This window comes from Leopardus geoffroyi, chromosome C3 (assembly GCF_018350155.1).
Source record: "Leopardus geoffroyi isolate Oge1 chromosome C3, O.geoffroyi_Oge1_pat1.0, whole genome shotgun sequence".
In the NCBI taxonomy this organism is placed as follows: Eukaryota; Metazoa; Chordata; class Mammalia; order Carnivora; family Felidae; genus Leopardus; species Leopardus geoffroyi.
Window position 1 is genome coordinate 145,118,784 of NC_059338.1, and position 23,697 is coordinate 145,142,480.

Consider the following 23,697-nt stretch of genomic DNA (forward strand, 5'->3'; position numbering starts at 1 on the left):
CATGGTTTATTTCTGCCCAGTTAATGCGATCTCCATGACATGGTCACTTCCTCTCGAGGTCACCTGATGATCACAATCATGATTGTGGCAGTAAGTCCGGTCATAATTCCCTCCAGGTAAATTAAGGATAGAAATGCCAACAAGGCGACCAAGAATTGATCACACATTCTGCTACTTCTAGATGATATCTGAGTGGAGCTTCCTTGTACTTGTTTGTTTTATCTCTGCCAACTCTGTCACTACTAAGCATCAAGAGAGCACATCCATCCTGTTTGTGCGATGGGAGATTCTAGAAGTTAGAATTTCTGCCCCACAGGGATCTATAGGTGTACCTCTTCTCAATAACACTTGTCTGTTCTCTACAGTAAGGTGTGCTCAAATACCAGACACTATGTTCTCTCTTGAAAATCGTGGGTTTCCATCAGGGGTGTGCCATTTGGATTGTTATGTGGGAGCAGGTCAGGGACTCCGAAACTTACCAGCTCCTGACCCGGGAAAACCTGCTCCTCTCATCTTCTTTCCTCATCTTTAAAATGCAAATTATGATGCTTCTCTGATTTCCTCCAAAACCTATTGAAGAGGAAATGTGATGATAATGTATGTAAAAGATGTTTGAATATAAAAAGCTCTACCAGCGTAATCAGCTGCTGTTTTTCCTTATTATTTCCAGGTTCTGCCCAAGCATCATACTTAGGTCTCAATGACAACTAAGCTAATGTACTGAATTCTGTGTTTATCACCTGTACTTTGTACATTGGTCTAATGGCCTCTGAGCTCAGTGAGCTTAACCTTCCTTCTTCCTTGTTTTCACTTTTGATTTGCTAGAACGTCCTCTGCTATGATTGTTTTTGCTGGATCATTTATTTTAATTCACACAGATTTTCTGGACATTTGTAACTCTGACCAAGATAATAGTTATCTTGATCCAGTGCAAATTCCTGTCAGATTCTGTCTGATATGAGTGGGTCCGATATGCATATTGTTATATAAAGTGTGGTCCGTGCCCTTTAGAAACATTCAGCCAAATGGAAAAACAAGAGGAACTCCTTCCTCCCCAAGGAATTTTTAAAATATTTTTCCCAACAGGAAGCTTTTCTAGAACATATTCTTGGTTTTCCCCAAATAGATAGTTAGCCAATTCCATGGACGATGTTAGAGATTCAAGCGTCACACCTGTTGGCATTCTACAACAGTCCAGGTTGCAGGGCCAGGTCCTAGGGACTTCATCCCATTTCATAAATAGATTTTATTGTTTAGAGATATTTTAGGTTCACAGAGAAATTAAGGGAAAGTTGAGATACTTCCCATATATACCCTGCCCACAACAGGCACAGCCCCTCCTATTACCAACATCCCCCATCAAAATAGCACATTTGTTACAACTGATGAACCTACGTTAATACATCCTCCTCAGCCCGAGTCCATACTTTACATTAGGGTTTTCACTCTTGGTGGTGTGCATTGTATTCTACGGGTTTGGACAAAGACATTAGTGAAGAAAGAGCTGGGAACAGAGAGATTCAAATAGCAATTTCCAACTAATCGTCCCTGAATGCTTCCAAACTCTACCTTCTTCTTGAGACCATCAGAAAACTTTGAAAATGAGCACAGAAGCACTGCTCACATTTATTTCCCAGCTAGGTACAAATGTTTACTTGGTAACACATAAGATTCTAAAACGATAGAGCTTAATCACTGACAGGTAGCACATACATAGTCTACATTTCACTTTAAATTGAAGGAATGAGGGGCGCCTGGGTGGCGCAGTCGGTTAAGCGTCCGACTTCAGCCAGGTCACGATCTCGCGGTCCATGAGTTGGAGCCCCGCGTCGGGCTCTGGGCTGATGGCTCAGAGCCTGGAGCCTGTTTCCGATTCTGTGTCTCCCTCTCTCTCTGCCCCTCCCCCGTTCATGCTCTGTCTCTCTCTGTCCCAAAAATAAATAAACGTTGAAAAAAAAAATTTATAAATTGAAGGAATGATTCTGGCAGTAAAGGCAAGATTTCCATGAGAAACTAAAATAAGAGTGACATTCATCGCATTGTGTGGAAAATGTAATTTTCATTTTGCTCCTTTGCCAAAGTTTGAAGCTATGAATTAAATAATACAAATTAAAAGCCTGTCATTTATAATTTATTCAGATGTAATTCAGCTATGAAGTCACTCATTTATGCTACAGCGAATTCCAACTTGAGGAAAACAGCAATTTTAGTTAATTGATTATGGCCAATTACCATAGTACTTTAAAAAATGGATTTTCATTCATTTATCTCAGATTATTTTTGGTAGTCAAATTATTTTAGTTTCTTGGGAAGATATAGCTCATGAAATTGTATCACTTGAGTACTTGTCATTACTGATAATTACTTGTTCTAGAATTAATTAACTTTGAAAATGAATGCACGAACAATGTATATGTGCTATATTTTCTAACTCTCTATACTGGTGATATATATTAAGCATTTTACCCAATAATAATTTTATTTATTTAAGTAATCTCTACACCCAACATGGGCCTCAAACTCATGCCCCCAAGATCATGAGTCGCATGCTCTATCCAACTGAGCCATCCAGGTGTCCCATCCAATTAATACTTTTAATCAGTAAAGAAATGGCATTTGCTTCTCCAATGGAATAAGAGTCTGGTCATTTGTGCTGAGAATTCAGACGCGTTTGAAGAATGAGTGAAAGTGAATTTCCATTTGTTTTAAAACAAAACAACACATGTTTCCTCATTGTGTTTTCTTAGTACATTGTTTCTTGATAGAGAAAACTGAAACTAAACTCTCCTGGAATTATTTGGATTCTTTGTGATCTCCTAAATCCTATAAGTGATGTTGCATTAGAGATGTGAAGGAATTATCCTAAGAATGAAAACGTTCAATGAAGCTAAGGTAATATATTGTATTAATATTCAGTCTTTCTTCTGTCCTGCAAAATTATTTAATGCATAACTGGGTTATTTATAGATTCCATGTTAAACAAAATACTTTTAGTCAATCAATATTTAGTGACAATTCCTAATGCACTAATAATGCAAAATACAACAGAAGATAATTCTTCCAGAAGATCAGCTCAGTGTGCAGCCAGATGCATACAAGTGAATGTTACTACATCCACAGCATAGGCAGTTTACAGATTTAGCAAGATCTATAGTCTGAGATTGTGGTCATTTAAAGAATACTAGCCATGACTTCCAAGGCTACAGATGATCAACCTCAATCCATATTCAATGAAAAATGCAGTTTTGTTTGTAAGACCTTGAAAAGGACCGAGGATTTTAGGCTCTTTTATGATGAACTATGGCAAAATCATGAGATGTGGGAAAGGGTTATGAAAAATCAATTCTGTTCAAGTAAGATCAGGTGGGACCTAAAACATATTCATTGGAGCTGGCTTCCACCATACGTCTCAGGGACTATCAATATTTGGACCCACAAATATTGGGTTTGTCCCAGAATCTGGGACAGCTTTGCTATTTTCCAGCTTTGCTAGGAAAGGGTAAAATGATGTGGCTAAATACATCAGAACGATTTCCAGGTGATCTACTTGTGTAGTTTAGATTTTTATGGGTCCAACAGATTATTATCTGACTTTGTTTCATAGAATATGGTGTAATGGACTAGCCGTGGGTTTTTCTTTGATTTCCCAGAGGCAGGTTCAATTTCTACTTTTCCAGAAAGTAGAAATTCTACTTTCTTCTGTTTTTATATTTTTCTTCTGTTTTTTTATATGTCTTCTGTTCATGGTATAATAAATGTCTCTAGGTAAAAGAGAGAACATTTCCCATAATAAGGATTTAATTTGATGATAATGGAAATATGGATATGATGTTAGAAGTATTGTTTTAATGGACCTTTTCAACACGCGTCATAGGACTCAATGGAAATGCTCAATGGGATGTCAAAAAATGATAGGTTTGAGCAGGGGCATTTGTACATACACAGCCCAGGTCAGGGGATTCAACCATCTCTATAGTTATTTATACATCTGTGTGTTTCTTTTTAGCATCTTCCACTATAAAAACTCTAGAAATGGGAGCTCAATTTTATCTACAGAAAGATGGAGCTAAATACAAGTAACTTCATGAATTCTGAGAGAAAATAATATCTTTTATCTTCCATTAGATTTAGAGAAATCTGAGAAAGCCTACCCACGCAGTCAACCAAAGAAAATGAGTATTAGTATAATTGTGCCCAACTACTAAACTAAAAGAAATCATGACAAAAGATCAGGTAGGAAATCCAATTTTAAAAAGCCAATTGGATTTTATACCGTCAAGAAAACTAATTGTCAATGAAAGAGACACCAATATGACCAAATTTAAAAAATTTTTCAAATATTTCTTTGTGACATTTTTTTTTGTAGAACCCAGAAACTCATCAGTTTTATTTTATTTAAGCACATTGTTCTCATAATTATTTTCCAGGGAAACACTTTACAGGGAAGGGAAGTTTGTCCTCAAGATATCTTCTTTATCTATAACTTCCTAAATTCCTTTTTCCTTGCTCTTAGATGATTTGAGTGGTTGGTATTTTTCTTCCCAATCCAAACCTCTTTGTTTAGATGCCTTTAGATGTCTGTATCATTATAGTCTTCTATTGGAGAGAACTAGAGTCAGTATATGATTACACAATGTTTACCACCAGAATGAAGGGAGGAAGGGATAAAATATGAAGGCAGGAAGGCATGTATATTTCAGAATTATGGTAAGAGTAAAGAAAGTGTGAGGCACTTTTTTAAATGTGCCGTTGTACCCTTCTCCAGCCACTGTGATTGCCCTGCAAATCTGCCTATGGAACTTCTTCAAACTATGGAATTAATTCTATAGGAATATTGTATAGAATGATTTTGACTGTACAAGAGGGCTGGAGTAGAACACAGATGTGTATAACCTTTTTAAAACCTTACAGATGATATTGACATAAAACTGGAGGGGGCGCCTGGGTGGCGCAGTCGGTTAAGCGTCCGACTTCAGCCAGGTCGCGATCTCGCGGTCCGGGAGTTCGAGCCCCGCGTCGGGCTCTGGGCTGATGGCTCAGAGCCTGGAGCCTGTTTCCGATTCTGTTTCTCCCTCTCTCTCTGCCCCTCCCCCGTTCATGCTCTGTCTCTCTCTGTCCCAAAAATAAATAAACGTTAAAAAAAAAAAAAAAAAAAAAAAAAAAAACTGGAGGTATGGTTTGTGAGGAGACTTCATGTGTCTAACTATATACCTAACTCTTGAACTACTCGATAATACCCTTTCAAGCTGTCCGGCATATTGAACTCCTTCAGTGACAGTGAAAACACTTTCCAACTTTAGACAGTTTAGCCTAATCCAACTTTAGACAGTTTAGCGTTCAAGAAATTCTTCCAAAATCAGTTTCATGATGACTTCCAGAAATGGGCCCCACGTCTTTCAATTGAAGCTATTTAAAACAAGTCCAATTTACTTCACCCCAAAATGAACTTTCAAATTTTTCAAGTAGAATCCCTTCTGAAACACCCTTTTCCACCTTTTCAGAATTCCTTCTGAAACACCTTCATCTCCTCAACCTTTTTCTATATGGCAACATTTCCAATCTATTTCACCAGCTCTGTTCTTGCTGTCTGAACACACTACAGTTTGTCTATATCTCTTCTTAAAAGGCACCCTTAGAAGAATGAAATTCTTTATATGAAATCTTCTCAGAACGCGGGAGATCAAAACCAGTTTTCTCCCAGTCTGGATGCTATGCTTCAGTGAGTGTATTTCAATATTTTACTTGTACTACTCTTTGTGGCCTCCATATCACACACAAATAGCTCACACTTCACTTGAGTGACCTAAAATTCCTAAATTTTAATGAACAAACCACTTTCCACAAATTTATACTTGCCGCCAGTTGTGGGCCCTAAGAGAAAGATGTTCCCTTTATCACTAGAAATGTCTACCGTATTAGAGTTGATCTACTTTTACAACACCGCCATTTTGAATTTTGCTTCTCTTGTCATTTGTAGTCACTCTTCCTCTCTGCTTCTGTACCACCACTGTATTCAGTCCCATCGCTGATGACAGAGCTCAAGAGGAGCAAGATATGGATGGAGCTCTAGCCCTGACAGTAGGGATTGTCCTCCACACAGTGACATGAGTTCATTCTTTGTGAGGTTTTTTAAGATGTATACTAAACCTCTTCCCGACCTAGACATAACTCCAAGTTCGTCCCTTTGTTTTAACTCCAGTTGTTGTTGTTGTGGTTGTTTGCTTTTTAAAATTCTTCCACGTTAACTTCAAAGGGAATTGACAAATTCTGACCTTCGTTCAGCTAAAGATACAGAGGCTCTCAAGAAATAAAATGATCGTCTGTAAAAGTTTGCAAACGTGTATTCTGTCCTTTAAAACACTCAAATACAAGTTGGACTACGATTTGAGATCACATCATGAATGCACAGAACATGAAAGTCACTACTAATAACCTTTTATTATTGAAGTTACAAAAGGAATAGGTAACATAGAACTATACTTCAATAGTTGTCTCAACTTCATGTTGATGCATTTGATTTTCTAAATATTTATGCAGGGTCTGCTCTTACCACTCTCTCAAGCTGCTGTATAGAGTATCGGAACCTAGTTTCATGGGTCCTTGCCACCCTCAAATGTTCATTCACACTCTGTCCACTGAAACAATGGAGGATTTTTACAGAGAGCAATGATATAATCAGATACATTAAAAAAAAAAATCACCAGAAATACTGTGGTAAATTAATGTAAGTAGCAAAATACAGGCAAACCATTTCATACTCTTTCCCTAGTCCCCACCCCAGCCAAAAAAAAAAAAAACAAAAAACCTTTAAACAACAGATAGATTTATTCATTAACTCAACAAATGTTTGCTGAGTATCTCTTCAGATTTATTACAAAGTGGTTTCTCTTAAAGAAAGTCCTGGTATTTCATAATAGTTCAGCTGTCTTTTTATTTTTTTTATTTTTTTTTTTTAAATGATTTTTTTTTCTTTTTTTTTTTAACGTTTATTTATTTTTGGGACAGAGAGAGACAGAGCATGAACGGGGGAGGGGCAGAGAGAGAGGGAGACACAGAATCGGAAACAGGCTCCAGGCTCTGGGCCATCAGCCCAGAGCCTGACGCGGGGCTCGAACTCCCGGACCGCGAGATCGTGACCTGGCTGAAGTCGGACGCTTAACCGACTGCGCCACCCAGGCGCCCCTCAGCTGTCTTTTTAGAAAGAATGAAGATAAACTTGTTATTTTTGGTAGCCAATCAACACATTTTTTTATTGTGCTCTTGGCATAGTGCCACATAATATAAAGGACTAAATATAAACCACATCCACGATAACTGATGAGGGCTTATGTGAGGGCAGAGACAATAAAGAAGAAGGAAAGTGTGCATAAGGAGTTCTCTTCAGTATTCATGGAGTGCATACATGATGAGAGGAGTTTCGAACGTGGTCCTCTGTGCTGGGATTTGAGTCCACTGCCCTACCTGGAATATTCTGGATGAGCCGATAACCTCAGCCTCACGTGCAGCAAAATGATGGGATGGGACTAAGCTCTAATATACCCGTAGCTGTAAAGACTCTATGAGCCTGTGATTTTATCTTAATTAAGATTACACTGTCACATATAAAAAAGTCGAAGAATTAGAGAACCGACCTCCATTCACATTAGAAGAAAGCTGTCACCTCGCTGGTATTCAGCTACGATTTTAAAATAGCCTTGTGACCTTGCTTGTAACAAGGAACTAAAGTGAGTGAGTGGTGCCGCATGCAAAGTTTATGCAAAATTTCACTCATGTTTTAAATAAATCAGAGGTAGTTTTCCAACGTAATTTGAAGCCTTAAAGAGAAGAGGCAATTTTATTCGTGAGATTTCCTTTAATTCTGGTTATAACCTACACGAACAATTAAGGGGAGATGCATAGCATTTGCTATTTATGGCACGTTTTCAGGCTGGCCGCTCATTGAAATCCCATGTTGTTGTTTTTTTTCTCAGATCCAGAAGGACAGTCCATATGAAAGAGGCTATTGTTCCTTGATAATTACTCGGGAGTTCTTTGTATAGTATGGCTTCTGTGTCGTGTGGTGTAGCAATTAAAAAAAAAATTAAACAGAAACAACAAATACACACAGGTGGGGAGTTACTAAATATACAGTCTGTTGATTTGCAACTTGTGAGTGCAATTGTACAGCATGTTAATATTTCCTTTTAACACAGAGGTATCACTAATTATTTTTAAAGTGTTGTTTCAACCAATAAATAATAAGTTGTTCTTCCCTTTTAAGAGCCATGAGACCACCATTCCCCTGTAGCAACACCAAGTAATGTCGTAGCTAATGTGTCCTCCTCTATCTTGGAACTAGATAACCAACTGAAAAGCAAGCAGAGGGAGGGCAAGGCTGTTCCATGGGGATGGGGGGGGGGGGGGTGAGGTGGGGGCGGGGCCAGAGGGCGCTGAAACTGGATTAGGAGAAATAAAACTCTCCCCTGATCATGTGTATGAAGTTGTCACCAAAAATAATGGTTTTACTTATCCCCGTATAAAATTAGTTTGTGTTCCTTTTATGATGGTATGTAAGATAATTTGTCCAAGGATCTTGTTTCAGATAGGAACAGTGAAGAATGGCCTTCATTTTCAATTTGCTTATAAATTTGTAAAACAAATAAGACGAGACCAACTTTACATGGGGGGGAGGGGGGGTAGAGGATTACCAGCACTTTCACTTTTAGCTCATGATCATTTAGACTGAGTAAGTCTAAATATGATTTATAGCAGAAAAAAACAACAACCCTCTAGCCAATAAGTACTCTCTGCAATGAAAATTACTAGATTCACAATGAGTACCTACTAACTCACAGTTTTTGATGTTCTCTTTTCCTCAGACGTAGTTTTAAAAGAAATTGGACAGTCAGCTCTGGACCTTTAAGCCCCAATCGTCTGGAAAATGAAAAATGTGAAAGGGCTGGTCATGGGTTGGGCTCCGCGCGGCTGCTGGGGTGGAACACACAGAAATGTATATACTATGGAACTAAGACAGAAGCTTAGCAGTCAGACGTCCAAAGAAACTCACTGAAGCGCTAAGAAAAGGTCAGCAGTCTGTATCAAATACCACAGAGGAGACAATTGTATTTAGTTTTTCAAATTTTACCCCACTACAATACGAACGATGGTTCTAATCGCCAGTAGGTATCAGTCCCCATGATTACAGCCACGGGAAGGAGACTTCCTCCACCAGTGCTGACGCAAAGGTGACCCCATACAAATGACCTGCCTGGAGCTCCAATGCTACCTGGATGCTTTCTGAACCCAGACACCAAGTGAGAGAATGGACGGAAGCCACCCTCTCTCATCCATCACTGTAACTTTATCCAAGTGTCTGGAGAGCTAGAGTCTTCCCCCGAAGATACTTCATCATGTAGGAAAAGGTCAAACAAATCTCCTGGAGTACAGATTTGATTTGGAGAGTTAGAGAGCAAACTACAGAGAGAGAGAGAGAGAGAGACATTAGTAATCACGGCAGTTTCCTTTCTCTTCCCGGACCGTGGTCTCCCCTCATTTTCACCCACAATACTGGAAATGACATGGGCTTTCGGGCCAAATAGATCTTGGTTTAAATCCCAGTTCAGTGTTTAGTTGGCATGCAATTCAAGATAAGTCAGTCTCAGAGCCTGATTTCCCTCATCTGTAACATTGGCATAATCTAGAATCATGCTGGTTAATACATGAAAGCACCTGGCCCGAAGCCCAGTATATAGATGCTGGCACCATAGCACCTGACTTCTGCCTACTGCTGCTATGACTCCCACCTTAACTATCTGTCCCTGAAGCCAGGATTTGGTTGCTTCGATATGATCTCTCTTATACTTAACAACTCGCTTTCTTGAGTGAACTTTGATTAAATATAAGGCTCTTCTGCGCTTAAAATTTGGTTTTTCACAATGAAACAGGTTACTCGGGTTTGCTTGCATTTGTTTGTTTGTTTGGTAAGCAATCTTTGCTATAGTCTCAAGGAAACAAACCCTGACCCTAATCAGTATCTTTGATAAAGATAAAGAAAACTCCAAAGGAAATTTAAAAGTTTAAGTGATGCATGGGGCGCCTGGCTGACTCAGTCAGTTAAGCATCTGACTCAGTTTCGGCTCAAGTCATGACCTCACAGTTTGTGGGTTCGAGCCCCACATCAGGCTCCTCACTGCCAGATGTTTGGGATTCTCTCTCTCTCTCCCTCCTTTCTCTCTCTGCCCCACCCCTGCTCGTGCTCTCTCCATCTCTCTCAAAATAAATAAATAAACATAAAAAAAAGTTTAAGTTAAAAAGAATCACCCAAATCAGCTCAGCTTTGAGGGAAATTTCAGGTCTCTGAACACGTATGGCAGTCTTTGTCTCAGTTCCATGTAACTTCTGGGAACTCCACAAAAACAAGGAGGCTTCACTTGTTTTGATTCTTTTAACTGAGACTCTGTTGCATTTACTGCCTTCTCCCTGTGGTTTTACTCCCATTTTATGGGATTGGCTCCACACTTCAGAGCGCTCATAGGGATATTCCCTGTTGAACACTTCGCCAAGGGTTCCAGTGTCCCGCCAGCAGAAGGAGATTAGTATTGTAGTTATGATTTCTGTAGAAGAGGTATCTGAGACTCAGAGAGGGTTTGCACTCATTAAAATAACTAAGTGCGATAAGCATGAACCATATTATGGAACATGATTCCGAAAAGACAATTCCTGCTTATAACCTGGTATCCTTTTCACTAATGCTTCCTTGCTCTGATTTTCATTCCACCCCTATGGTATTTATGTGAGGAAACTAGCAGAATTTTAAAAATGTTTATGTGACTCTCCCTTGAGAGGGAAGGTGGAAGGCAAATAAGAGCACGTTTAATGAAAATAAGCAGCCTACCTCTGGTCAAGTCAAATCATCTCGTGTCTCCTGGTACACCAGCCTGGCAAGGGAATTGTAAGGAGCAAGATAAGAAAATCCAGCTCTTCCCAGGCCAGTGCCCACACCTGATGTCCTGAGGCTCCAACCCAGCGCTCTGACCTTGGGTAAGTGCCTCCTTTCCGGCCTCCCGCTCTCTGTCCCACCGCTGTAGGGGGTGCTGATGAGGACAGAGCCACTGGCTCCTCTCACCTCTCCATCTGCCTCCACACAAATTCCCTCCACTCATCCTTCAGCAGATCCCCCTCCCCTGTAGGGGCTCGGTGAGGCGGGCTGGATGCTGAGCTTGCAAAGTGCAGTTTACTCCCGCCGTACGCCCTCCCCCTGCACCGAGGTCCAGTTCAAGACTGACATTTGCTTCCTGGTGCTAAATGCACCATTCACACAAGAGATTTCCATTCAGTCCCTGTGCTGGGGGTCCGTTATAGCCCCCAAGGAGGATGAATATAGAAAGGAGAAACCAGAATATGCCTATGTCACCAACTTGCACTTTCTGGAATCTGGGTCCTGAACTTGGGGCACGATCTTCGGCCTCAATGTCCACCTGAATGTTCTCAGGAGCCAGGAGCTCACCAAGCAGAAGAAGGAAAGCCAAGCCCCTCCCGGGACAAATAACCCCCAGTGAAAGTGCCATTGGGAGAGGTGAGAAGGGAGAGGGTTTTCTCTACTTTTAATCTTTGCTCGTGTTGTTCATTCTGGGCCCAGGGCAGGGGCAGTCATTCCAAAGTGTCAAGGTTCTAAGGGAAACACGACAATGATAAAATCTCACAAGATTCTACAAGCCAGCGGGCATGTGTTTCCTGCGACCCCACGGTCTCCAAGTCTCACGGCTCCTGGACGGGGTCCTCCAACAGATAGAGGGATAGAGTCAAGGGATAGAGTCACTATCTATCCAAGGGATAGAGTCAAGGGCCAGCCTGGCACGGACCGTGGTGGGGCCATCTCAGCCTTGCACTTGGGTGGGCCCTCAGGGTAGGCCCCCGCACCTCTCATAGCCAGAAAGTGATTTATCGTCTGTCTTTCCTTCTCCACACTCCCTCCTCTGACATTTCTGTGATGTCCCTGCAGCCAGCCGCTCCTCAAATCTGCTTCCCACAGGCCACTCGTCTAGGGCAGGAGAAGCCTCTTCAGCTGTCACTGCACTCCCCGGAGGGGGGGGGGGGGAGAGGGTTTGTCATCTAGGTTTTTTAAAAAACGAGAGGCGTCAGCTCTGCTGGGACACATGGGGGCGCTCCTGCTCCCCTGAGCTTAGGGTGCACTCTGTGGTCCAACTGGGTGCTACATGGCTCCCCTCACCTCCCCAGGCTGCAGCCCTTAACCCGCGTCCTGATTCCCAATGTAACCCAGGGAGCTCTTCGTAAAGCTCCAGAAACAAGCAGAAGCTTTCATCACAGGAAGAAATGTTTAACCAGGATCATTGAATCACTTCTCCCTTGGAGTTATTTGAAGATTTAGGGGCCAGGCGCTCAGGAACCCCCTGCTGTTACCCACGTTCTTTTGGTTGAAATCACAACTAAGGAAAGTGCTCTGTCACACAGTATCCTGGTCTATGTTTTCATATTCCAGGAGGGTATTATTTACCCAGCGGGGTCACCCTGTTGCTGTAAAATCTTCACCTATGCCCTTCCTCACATTGACTTTGGAAGGTTTCCTCTCGGTCATTAGCACCTGCAGAAATGGGGGAGGCTTTCACTTCTCATGAAGCACGACCTTCCACAATGTGCTGGGAGACGGTCGATTAGCTCAGGAGGATGTGCTCTTTTCCCGACTCGCCGACCATCGCCCCGTTTCTCCGGGAGCTTGCAAGCTGAGATCGTGTTTGCACACACTTGTGCCCGCCCAGCCCCGTGCTACCCGGACTGCAGCTTGGCCCTGGCACACTGCTCCTGCTTCCACAAAACCCCACTCCCTCTTTGCTCCCCTGTGAAACAGCAGCTACTCTGTGCACTTAGCACCCAGTCAATATTAAGGGCCTCTAGCGGGGCAGGGTTTTTTTCTGTGCGTCTTTTCATAAATGACAGTGTTTCGCCGTTATATTTAGACATTACAGAAGGGCATGCATAACAGTATTAAATATTCACATAAACCATGGCCTAGTTTTTAAAGTCTGAGGAAGATTCCTCAGATTCTGGTAATCAGAGCACACATCTTTTCTTCTAATTTGTTTAATGTTTATTTATTTTTGAGAGAGAGAGACACAGTGTGAGCAGGGGAGGGGCAGAGAGAGGGGGAGACACAGAATGCAAAGCAGGCTCCAGGCTCTGAGCTGTTAGCACGGAGCCCAATGTGAGGCTTGAACTCATGAACCGCGAGATCATGACCTGAGTCGAAGTTGGATGCCCAACCGACTGAGCCACCCAGGTGCCCCAAGAGTACACATCTTTTGATGCTTAACTGCTAAAAGATGGAGGAGGAGGAAGAAAGAAAGAAAGAAAGAAAGAAAGAAAGAAAGAAAGAAAGAGGAGGGGGTGGGGGGGAGGGGATAAGGGAGGGAGGAGGGGGGAGGAGAGGAACAAGAAGAAAGAGGAGGAGGAAAAAGAGAAAGTGGTGGAGGAGAAGGAAAAGAAGGAGGAGAAGGGGAAGGAGGGGGAGGAGCGGGAGGGGGAGGGGGAAGAGAAGAAGGGAGGAGAAAAAGGAGAACGAGAAGGAGAGGGATTGTTAGGTAATGGGGATGAAAAGCGGAAAATTGAGGAAATATCTTAAAGAGCATTGCCTAATTTTCTTAAGTTTATTTATTTATTTTTGAGAGAGAGAGAGAGAGAGAGACAGTGTGAGTTGGGGAGGGGCAGAAAGAGAGAAAGAGGAAGAGAGAGAGAGAGAGAGAGAGAGAGAGAGAGAGAATCCCAAGCAGGATCCACACTGTCAGCACGCGGCCAGATGTGGGGCTCAAACTCACTAAATCTTGAGATCATGACCTGAGCCAAAACCAAGAGTCGGGTGCTTCACCAACCTAGCCACCCAGGCGCCCCAAGCATTGTGTAGTAATACACAAATAATAATTTAGGAGTCTTCCATATTAAAAGGAAATTTCTTTTGGAAGAGAAAACTAACAACAACAATTGGTATATAACCTGGTTTGGCTTCCTCTGAACACAGAAGGAGAGGTTAGGACTCGGGTGCAAGTGGAAAGTGATCAGGGACCTGGGAGCCGAGGGAGGGAGGCAAGGAGGAAAGCACCAGCAGGTGCAGGAGAGGGGCTGACACGGGCAATCCTGGCCGTTCTCCCGGGTCCTCAGACACGCATCTCACAGCTATGACTTCAAAAGAAGGGAGGCCAGGGCATTTATCTACCAACTCGAATCCACTCCGAATCAGGAGTGTGAACAACTCCATAGCACATCCTGCTGGGGCTGAGCTTCCGTGGCTTTGGGGGAAACTGAGGCAGATGGGGAAGAGACAAGACTGCCAGGTTCCAGGGGACTTGTCCACACAGCTACAGCTGAACTCAGAGGAGGGCAGGGGGGTCGTGCCTGGTGCCCAAAGCACCTGCTTCAGCAGGTCATGTTTGTGCCTCACTCGATTCAGATCCCAGCCCTTCCCTCCCAAGCCCTTCCCTGAGGCCACCTCACCATCCCTCACCAGCCCCCCACCGGCCTCTCCCCACCCCTCACCTACCATAATCTCCACACACACATCTCTTTTTTAAATGGGAATTATATTAAATGTATAGATTCACTGGGACGAAGCCATGGGTTTGCAGTCTTCGTTTCTAGGGATATTTTTTTGCTCCATTTATTCAAGTCTCTTTTGTATTATTATTGTTGTTGGTCAATTGCCTTAAGACCCACAGCAATGCCTGACACACATATTGGTTAAGGAATCAATGTCAGCGTGTCCCCTGCACTAGATTCACATTAATCCTAAAGCCCCTGATTTCTACTTCTAGGGGAGGATGTGACGCTTTTATAGGATATGTCAAATCTTTCAACTTCAAGGACAAGATGACCTTATGGTTAAAAAAAAGTGTCTGTTACATAATACAGATACATTATATATGTGGATATATTTATATGGGGATATAAAAATCTGTCTCTCTGCAGGGCCACACTGCAAGTAACATAAGGCATGGAGGAGAGCGTGAGACCCCAGCAAGGCCAACGCGGCCCTGCAAGACTCGGGACAGAGTGGGGTCAATCGTAGAGGGGTGACATCTCACCAGTCTTGGACAGTCTGGCACGGGGAGGGGGAAGCAGGCAGCATTCAGCAGAGCATGACCGAGAGCAGCAAAGTTTTTCCTATTAATCAAATGATAAGTCACAAATCAGTGAAAAACAGTGGTTCTGCTTGCTCAAAACAAAAGGAGCTTTCTGGAACCCCACGGCCCTGAACGCAGAGCTCATGCAAGAGGACAGGGGAGGTGGGCAGATAAAGGATCCCTGAGCCTAGAAGAAGCATTCAGACCTGCATGGGGCCAAAAGAAATTCAATTTAAGCCATTATTTGTTCTCAACGATACCAGGAGAAAAAAAATAAAAAACTCCACATGAAAACAACAGAATCAGAAAAATCCTACAATCGATTCGTGAAAAGTAAGGGAGAGCAGCCAAGAGCAGGAAAAGTGAAATAAAGCCCTCACCACAACACCCTGTAATTACTTGTAATCTTAGCTTCTTACACCCGTTTCAGTCTTCCCAACTGGGACACTCGTCCCCAGCACAAGGACTGTGTCTTTGGCTTCTTTGTGTCTCCCCAAATCCTGCGGTTGGCACCTCCCCACCGGCCTTAGCTGGGGCTCCTGTCTCTCCGCCCACAGGCTCAGCCCTGCCTAGACCCCCGCTGTGCCCAGCCACCCAGAGGACCACCCTAGGGCCTTGCAAAAGCAATGCACTTGGCCTATTACAGCCAGCTTTCCCCACACCCCTTTAAAAGACAGAGAAATCTAGACATCTTGGCCACATCACTAAGCCAAATTTAGTGTAGTGATATAGAAGGACTTGGTTACCTATGATTTCATATACACATCTTGCAAAAATTCTGAGAAGATTTTTTGTTTTTGAGGGAGAGAGAGAGAGAGTGCAAGTGGGGTGGGGGCAGAAGGGGAGGGAGAGAGAGAATCTTAAGCACCCAGCACAGAGGCCAACTTGGGGCTCAATCTGACAACCATGAGATTATGACCTGAGCCCAAACCAAGAGTTGGTCAGTTAACTGACTGAGCCACCCAGGCACCCTGAGAAGACATGTTTAAAAAGTTATTCGCCCTTGAAATTGATTCATTATTTCTTGCCTAGTAATTTTAATTATAGTCAATATCTACCCTTCTTTATTGTTCACACTTGAATACTTATTTCTCATTGCTGTGGAATGTGTTATTTTAATAAAGAAGAGAAGTTTCATTCCATGTCTAATCCCATGCCTCCAGAACCCCAGGAAGAGGACAGGTGCACTTAAGGTAAAGGCCATTTTCTCATTTCTTAGGAGTCGGGGAGGTCTCACTTGAGTAGGATCAATAGGTCCAAGCAAAAGGACTAACAATAAACCAAACATATATATTCATTTTCAGTTTGTATTCTCATATTTTAATTATTGTCATTAAAATTATTGTATTCTAATTTTCAACTATGCAATTAAAAAAAAGATGTTACTTCAACTTGCAAAGTACATGGTTAGCAAATATCAGTGATTCATCCATTCATTCCAAAAATATTTATTAGGCCCCTGTTATGTTTCCTGTATTATCTAATATAATAGATATAAAATCTTAAAAGGCATATTTACTCATTATTTCCCTTGGCAAACCCGGGGACACAGGAGTGAGTAAGGCCCTGGTACCGTCATAGAACAAATGGAACCAAGAATAATAGAACCAGTTAGATGCTGTGTTAACAATAGGGGCACAGCCATTAAATCGCCCTGAAATTGCAGCCTATACCACCTGTCCTGTGGCCTCAGGCTTCCTGCCTGTCAGGATGTTGTTCAGCTCACAGCGCTGAAACTCCCTGAAAACAGCTAGAGAAACACTTACCCCTGAGGCCAGACTGGGAGACCGCCCCTCGAAACCTCCCAAGACTTTACCTAACGCAAGGGTGGGGGGTGGGGGGGGGCTGCCCTTCAAAAGGCCAATACTCAAGAGAGGAGTTTTGATTAGAAAGCAATTTGAGGGGTGTCTGCCTGGCCCAGAGATTTCTAAAAGGGTTTAATTGGCTAAGGGAGTGCAGCGGTCTGTGACATTTCTTGATTACGTGCAGACTCAACGATGCCAGCTACAGAATTATCTCAGGGCTCAAGGGTTGTGCAAGAAGTTCTGGTTCCTTGGTACCCGAGGGTTTTGCAAGAGTATTCTGTTCTTTCTGAAAAGGAGGGCAAGGTCTACAGATGCACAAAGCGAGGTCAGGAAAGTCATTTGTGTGACCTTAAAAACGAAAAGCATTTTGCTAGAAGATTGCTAAGCTAATCAGACAGCCGGGGTGGCTTCAAAAGGGACTTGCTGGCTTCCGTGGCCTGGGAACGTTCTGGTCCTTCAATCCCCAAGGCCAGTGGTCTGCAAATCTCAAAGAAATTAAATTTGTTCTATTACAGAACTCAGCAAGCAAGAAGTATGTGAACTTGAAGCAAGTTAACCCTTAGGACCAGCTGGAGAACAGCCGGGAGCCCTGTCTACTCCTACGTCCATTCCCCTCCAGTGCCATCCCCATGACCCTACCATTTTCTTGCCCCCCCCCACCTTACTGCTATTTTGAGAGGGAGAGAGAACAAGCATGCACACGTGGGCAAGTGGGGAGGGACAGAGAGGGAGGGAGAGAGAGAGAATCCCAAGTAGGCTCCACACTGTCAGCACAGAGCCTGATGCGTGGCTCCAACTCACAAATTGTGAGATCATACTTGAGCCGAAATCAGGAGTCAGACATTTAAACAACTTGAGCTACCCAGGTGCCCCCCCCCCCCGCCAATTCCATTCTTATTTGTGATTTGTTTTAAGTCTCACAACAATACTGTGAAGTTGATATTAATCTCACTTTACAGGTGAAGAAACTTGTAAGTGAGGTTCAGAAAGACTGTACATTGCCTAAGCATAGGCCGCTTTTCCACACCTGCCCAATGGGACTGACCCATCATTGATGTCTGATGCCTTTGGGGAGTGATGGAGACTGAGTCCTAAACCCACATCTGGGTTTGAATCCTGGGTCAAGAGTTTAAGGGGAGTGCCTCTAGGTAAGTTCTGAGTCTCCTTAAACAATAGTCTCTCTAGATATAAAACGGAGACAGTATTTACTTTAATATCTACTTTAAGGAATTCAGTAAGATGATCCCACTAAAGTGTCTAACACAGTGCTTAACACAGAGTAACGTTCAGAAGATGTTAGCTGTTGGTATTGTCATTGGTATCTTTATTTTTTTTTAATATTTATTTATTTTCAAGAGAGAGAAAGAGAGCAAGCAGGGGAGGGGCAGAGGGACAAGGGGACAGAGCACAAAGCAGACTCTGCACTGACAGCAGAAAGCTCCATGCAGGGTTTGAACTCACAAACCATGAGATCATGACCTGAGCCAAAGTCAAGAGTCAGATGTTTAACTGATTGGGACTGAGCCACCCAGGCATCCCAATCACTAATATTCTTAAATCCTCCCTGCTTTAGCTGCGGTTCCCAGTACTGTCCCATCACCACTGAATCTCAATTCTGACAAATGCCATGCCTCACAGACCACATGTTAATCAATAAATTTCTATTGACCTAGTCGGTGCCTCGACCTCGAGCACATCGAAAGATGCAGCTGCAGTAAGCACAACTCACTTTGCACTGTTCCCCCCTCTAAATACAATGAAATACCCTGGAAATTATTCAACAGGCAACAATAAAAAGACTCTGAAAGCTGGAAAGAGGAAGTCAGCCTGGCTAAGACGATCAACCACTTGGTGAGTTTCCCTTTGTTCTCCCATATGCCCTCCGGACTTGGTGCCATACTGTCCTGCAGCCCAGAACCACTGACAGTGGTATAAGAAAGAGGGAAAGAGAAAGAAAAAGAAAGAGAGAAAGAAAGGAGGGGAAAATAAAGAAGGAAGGAAGGAAGGAAGGAAGGAAGGAAGGAAGGAAGGAAGGAAGGAAGAAAGGGAAGGAGGAAGAAAGAAGGAAAGACGGAAAGAGGAAAGTAGATACCAATATCTGTTTTAAACTTAGAAGCAATAATCCTTAACAAAATTTTAAGTTGAATCTGCCAATGGTTAAAAAGAATGCTATACCACAACCAAGAAGGTTTTATTCCAGGTGTGCAAGGCTGGTTCAATATTCAAAAATCAATCAATGTAATTCACCATATCCACACGCTAAAGAAGAAAAATCACATGATCATATCAATTAACAGAATAATTTGACAAAATTCAATAATCGTTCATGATAAAAACTCCCAGAAAAATGGGATAGAGGGTAAATCCCACAGCCTTATAAACAACATCCACAAAACAACCTACAGTTAACATCACAGTTAATAGTGTCAGACAGAGTGGTCTTTCTCCAACATCTGGAACAAAGCAGGATGTCTGCTGTCACCACTCTTACCCCACATTGTACTAGAAGCCCTAGCCACTGAATTAAGGCAAGAAAAAGGAAGAAAAAGCATATTAATTGGAAAAGAGGAAATCCATTGTCTTTTTGTATATGACATAATTAGCTACACAGAAAATCCCGAGCAATCTACAAACTAACTCCTAGAATTAATAAACAAACTCAATAATGCCATGGTATGCAATGTCAGCCCACAAAAGTCAACTTTATTTCTATATAATGACAATGAACAACTGACAACAAATAAAAAATACAATACCATTTATATTTGCTTCAAAGAAAACGAAATACTTAGTGATCAGGGAGCATAAGGCAGGCTGACAGGTCGCAAACAACCCCCCCCCCCCCCCCCCCCCCCCGTTCAAGGGTGGGATACGTGTGATATTCCCTGGGCACTCCTGGCTATCTAAGAACAAAGAAAAGGGGAAAAACAAATGGTTAACTGATTGAGATCACAGTCCCTCAGGACCTAAGTCTCCATCACCCTTCCATAATGATGTGGGAAACAAAGGCAGAAGAAAATGGCAGCTGGAACCAAATTTCCTTATACCCTGCAGCCCATTGACAAATACTTGAGGCAGGCAGAGTAAAATGTTGCTCTAGGAACTCCCTATGTCTTAATGCTAATGCTTTGCTAGAGGGAAAAACAACCTTAGCTTGACACTAGCTAGGCCTCCAGTGATCTGTGAGTCTTCTTTGGCATATGAAAATCTCACTGGAAACTTCCCCTGGACTCTAACCTCTTCCAGTCTCTCCTCATGCTCCTTGGGCAGCTCTTCCTGCCCACAAGTCCTGTCTTCCATGCTTCAATATGTTCACCTTTTTGCACTAAAGACAGCTTTAAGAATTCTTTCTTGGTTGTCAGCTATGGGCCCCACAAACCCCACTGTCACCCCAAAAACCTCATCACTTAGGCATATACTTTTAAAAATATGTTCAGGATCTGTAGGCTTAAAATTACAAGATGCTGATGGAAAAAAATAAATAAATAAAAGGAAAGAAGCCCTAAATATTTGGAAAGATGTGCCATGTCCTTGGGTAGGAAATCTTAACATTGTAAAGATGTCAAATCTTCCCGAACTGATCTATAGATTTAGTTCAACTCCCAACAAAATATCAGCAAGGTGTTTTATAGACACAAACAAGCTTATTCTAAAGTTTATAAGGAAAGGAGGAAGCCTTACAATGACCAAAACAAATTTTGAAAAGAAGAATAAAGTGGAATGAATCACTCTTTTTGATGTTGAAGCTCAGGATACAGTGACAGCAATCAAAACAATGTGGTGATGGTGAAGAATTAGACACACAGGTCGGTGGAACAGAATAGAGAATTCAGAAACAGATTCACGCAAATATGTCCAATTGATTTTTGACAATGGGGTGAAAGCAATTCATTGGAAGAAATAAAGCCTTCACAAATAAAGCCTTCGTAGTGGTGCTATGGCCGTAGGACATTCATAGGTAACAAAAAAATATTTGAAAAGAACTTTACCTAAATCTCACACCTTATATACAAAAGAAAGTGGATCATACACTCAAATGTGAAACATGACTCCATAAAACTTCTAGAAAAGAACCTAAGAGAAAATCTTTAGGACCTAGGAGTAAGGAAAGAATTTTTCACCTTGACACCAAGTGAACAATTCAGAAAAGGAAAATTTGGTAAGTTGGATCTTGTCAAAATTTAAAACTTTTGCTCCGTGAAAGATCCTATTAAGAGGACGAGAAGACAGATTACAGACTCAGAGAAAATATTTGCAAATCACAGTTCCAACAAAAGACTAATACCTATAAGATGTAAAGAACTCTTGAAGCTCAAAATCGGGAAAACAAACAATCCAGTCAGAAAATGGGTTAAAGACCAAAAATGATATCCAGATGGCAAATAGACATGAAAAGGTGTTCAACATCATTAGCCACTAGAAAAACACAAATCGAAACCACACTGAGATATCAATAAAAATCTATCGAAACTGTTAAAATAATTAAAAAACAGTATTAGTATCCTGCGACTTTGCTGAATTCATGTATCTGTTCTAGCAGACTTTTGGTGGAGTCTATCGGATTTTCCATGTAGAATATCATGTCATCTGCAAAAAGTGAAAGCTTGACTTCATCTTTGCCAATTTTGATGCCTTTGATGTCCTTTTGTTGTCTGATTGCTGATGCTAGAACTTCCAACACTATGTTAAACAACAGCAGTGAGAGTGGACATCCCTGTCGTGTTCCTGATCTCAAGGGGAAAGCTCTCAGTTTTTCCTCATTGAGGAAGCTCTGGGCTTTTCATAAATGGCTTTTATGATGTTTAAGTATGTTCCTTCTATCCCGACTTTCTCGAGGGTTTTGTTAAGAAAGGATGCTGAATTTTGTCAAATGCTTTTTCTGCATCGATTAACAGGATCATATGGTTATCTTTTCTTTTATTAATGTGATGTATCACATTGATTGATTTGCAAATGTTGAACCAGCCCTGCAGCCCAGGAATGAACCCCACTTGATCATGGTGAATAATTCTTTTTATATGCTGTTGAATTCTATTTGCTAGTATCTTATTGAGAATTTTTGCGTCCATATTCATCAGGGATATTGGCCTGTAGTTCTCTTTTTTTGCTGGGTCTCTGTCTGGTTTAGGAATCAAAGTAATGCTGGCTTCATAGAATGAGTCTGGAAGTTTTCCTTCCCCTTCTATTTTTTGGAACAGCTTGAGAAGGATAAGTATTATCTCTGCTTTAAATGTCTGGTAGAATTCCCCAGGGAAGCCATCTGGTCCTGGACTCTTATTTGTTGGGAGATTTTTGATAACTGATTCCATTTCTTTGCTGGTTATGGGTCTGTTCAAGTTTTCTATTTCTTCCTGTTTGAGTTTTGGAAGTGTGTGGGTGCTTAGGAATTTGTCCATTTCTTCCAGGTTGTCCAGTTTGTTGGCATATAATCTTTCATAGTATTCCCTGATAATTGCTTGTATTTCTGAGGGATTGGTTGTAATAATTCCATTTTAATTCATGATTTTACCTATTTGGGTCATTTCCCTTTTCTTTTTGAGAAGTCTGGCTAGAGGTTTATCAATTTTGTTTATTTTTTCAAAAAACCAACTCTTGGTTTCATTTATCTGATCTACAGTTTTTTTTTAGATTCTATATTGTTTATTTCTGCTCTGATCTTTATTATTTCTCTTCTTCTGCTGGGTTTGGGGTGTCTTTGCTGTTCTGCTTCTAGTTCCTTTAGGTGTGCTGTTAGATTTTGTATTTGGGATTTTTCTTGTTTCTTGAGATAGGCCTGGATTGCAATGTATTTTCCTCTCAGGGCTACCTTTGCTGCATCCCAAAGTGTTTTGGATTGGATACAAAATCAATGTACAGAAATCAGTTCCATTTTTATACACTAACAATGAAGCAACAGAAAGACAAATAAAGAAAATGATCCCATTCACAATTGCACCAAGAATCATAAAATACCTAGGAATAAACCTAACCAAAGATGTAAAAGATCTGTATGCTGAAAACTATAGAAAGCTTATGAAGGAAATTGAAGAAGATATAAAGAAATGGAAAAACATTCTGTGCTCATGGATCGGAAGAATAAATATTGTCAAAATGTCAATACTACCCAAAGCTATCTACACATTCAATGCAATCCCAATCAAAATTGCACCAGCATTCTTCTCGAAGCTAGAACAAGCAATCCTAAAATTTGTATGGAACCACAAAAGACCCCGAATAGCCAAAGTAATTTTGAAGAAGAAGACCAAAGCAGGAGGCATCATCAAGACAGCATGGTATTGGCACAAAAATAGACACATAGACCAATGGAATAGAATAGAAACCCCAGAATTAGACCCACAAAAGTATGGCCAACTAATCTTTGACAAAGCAGGAAAGAATATCCAATGGAAAAATGACAGTCTCTTTAACAAATGGTACTGGGAGAGCTGGACAGCAACATGCAGAAGAATGAAACTAGACCACTTTCTTACACCATTCACAAAAATAAGCTCAAAATGGATAAAGGACCTGAATATGAGACAGGAAACCATCAAAACCCTAGAGGAGAAAGCAGGAAAAAAACCTCTCTGACCTCAGCTGCAGCAATTTCTTACTTGACACATCCCCAAAGGCAAGGGAATTAAAAGCAAAATTCAACTATTGGGACCTCATGAAGATAAAAAGCTTCTGCACAGCAAAGGAAACAATGAAGAAAACTAAAAGGCAACCAATGGAATGGGAAAAGATATTTGCAAATGACATATCGGACAAAGGGCTAGTATCCAAAATCTATAAAGAACTCACCA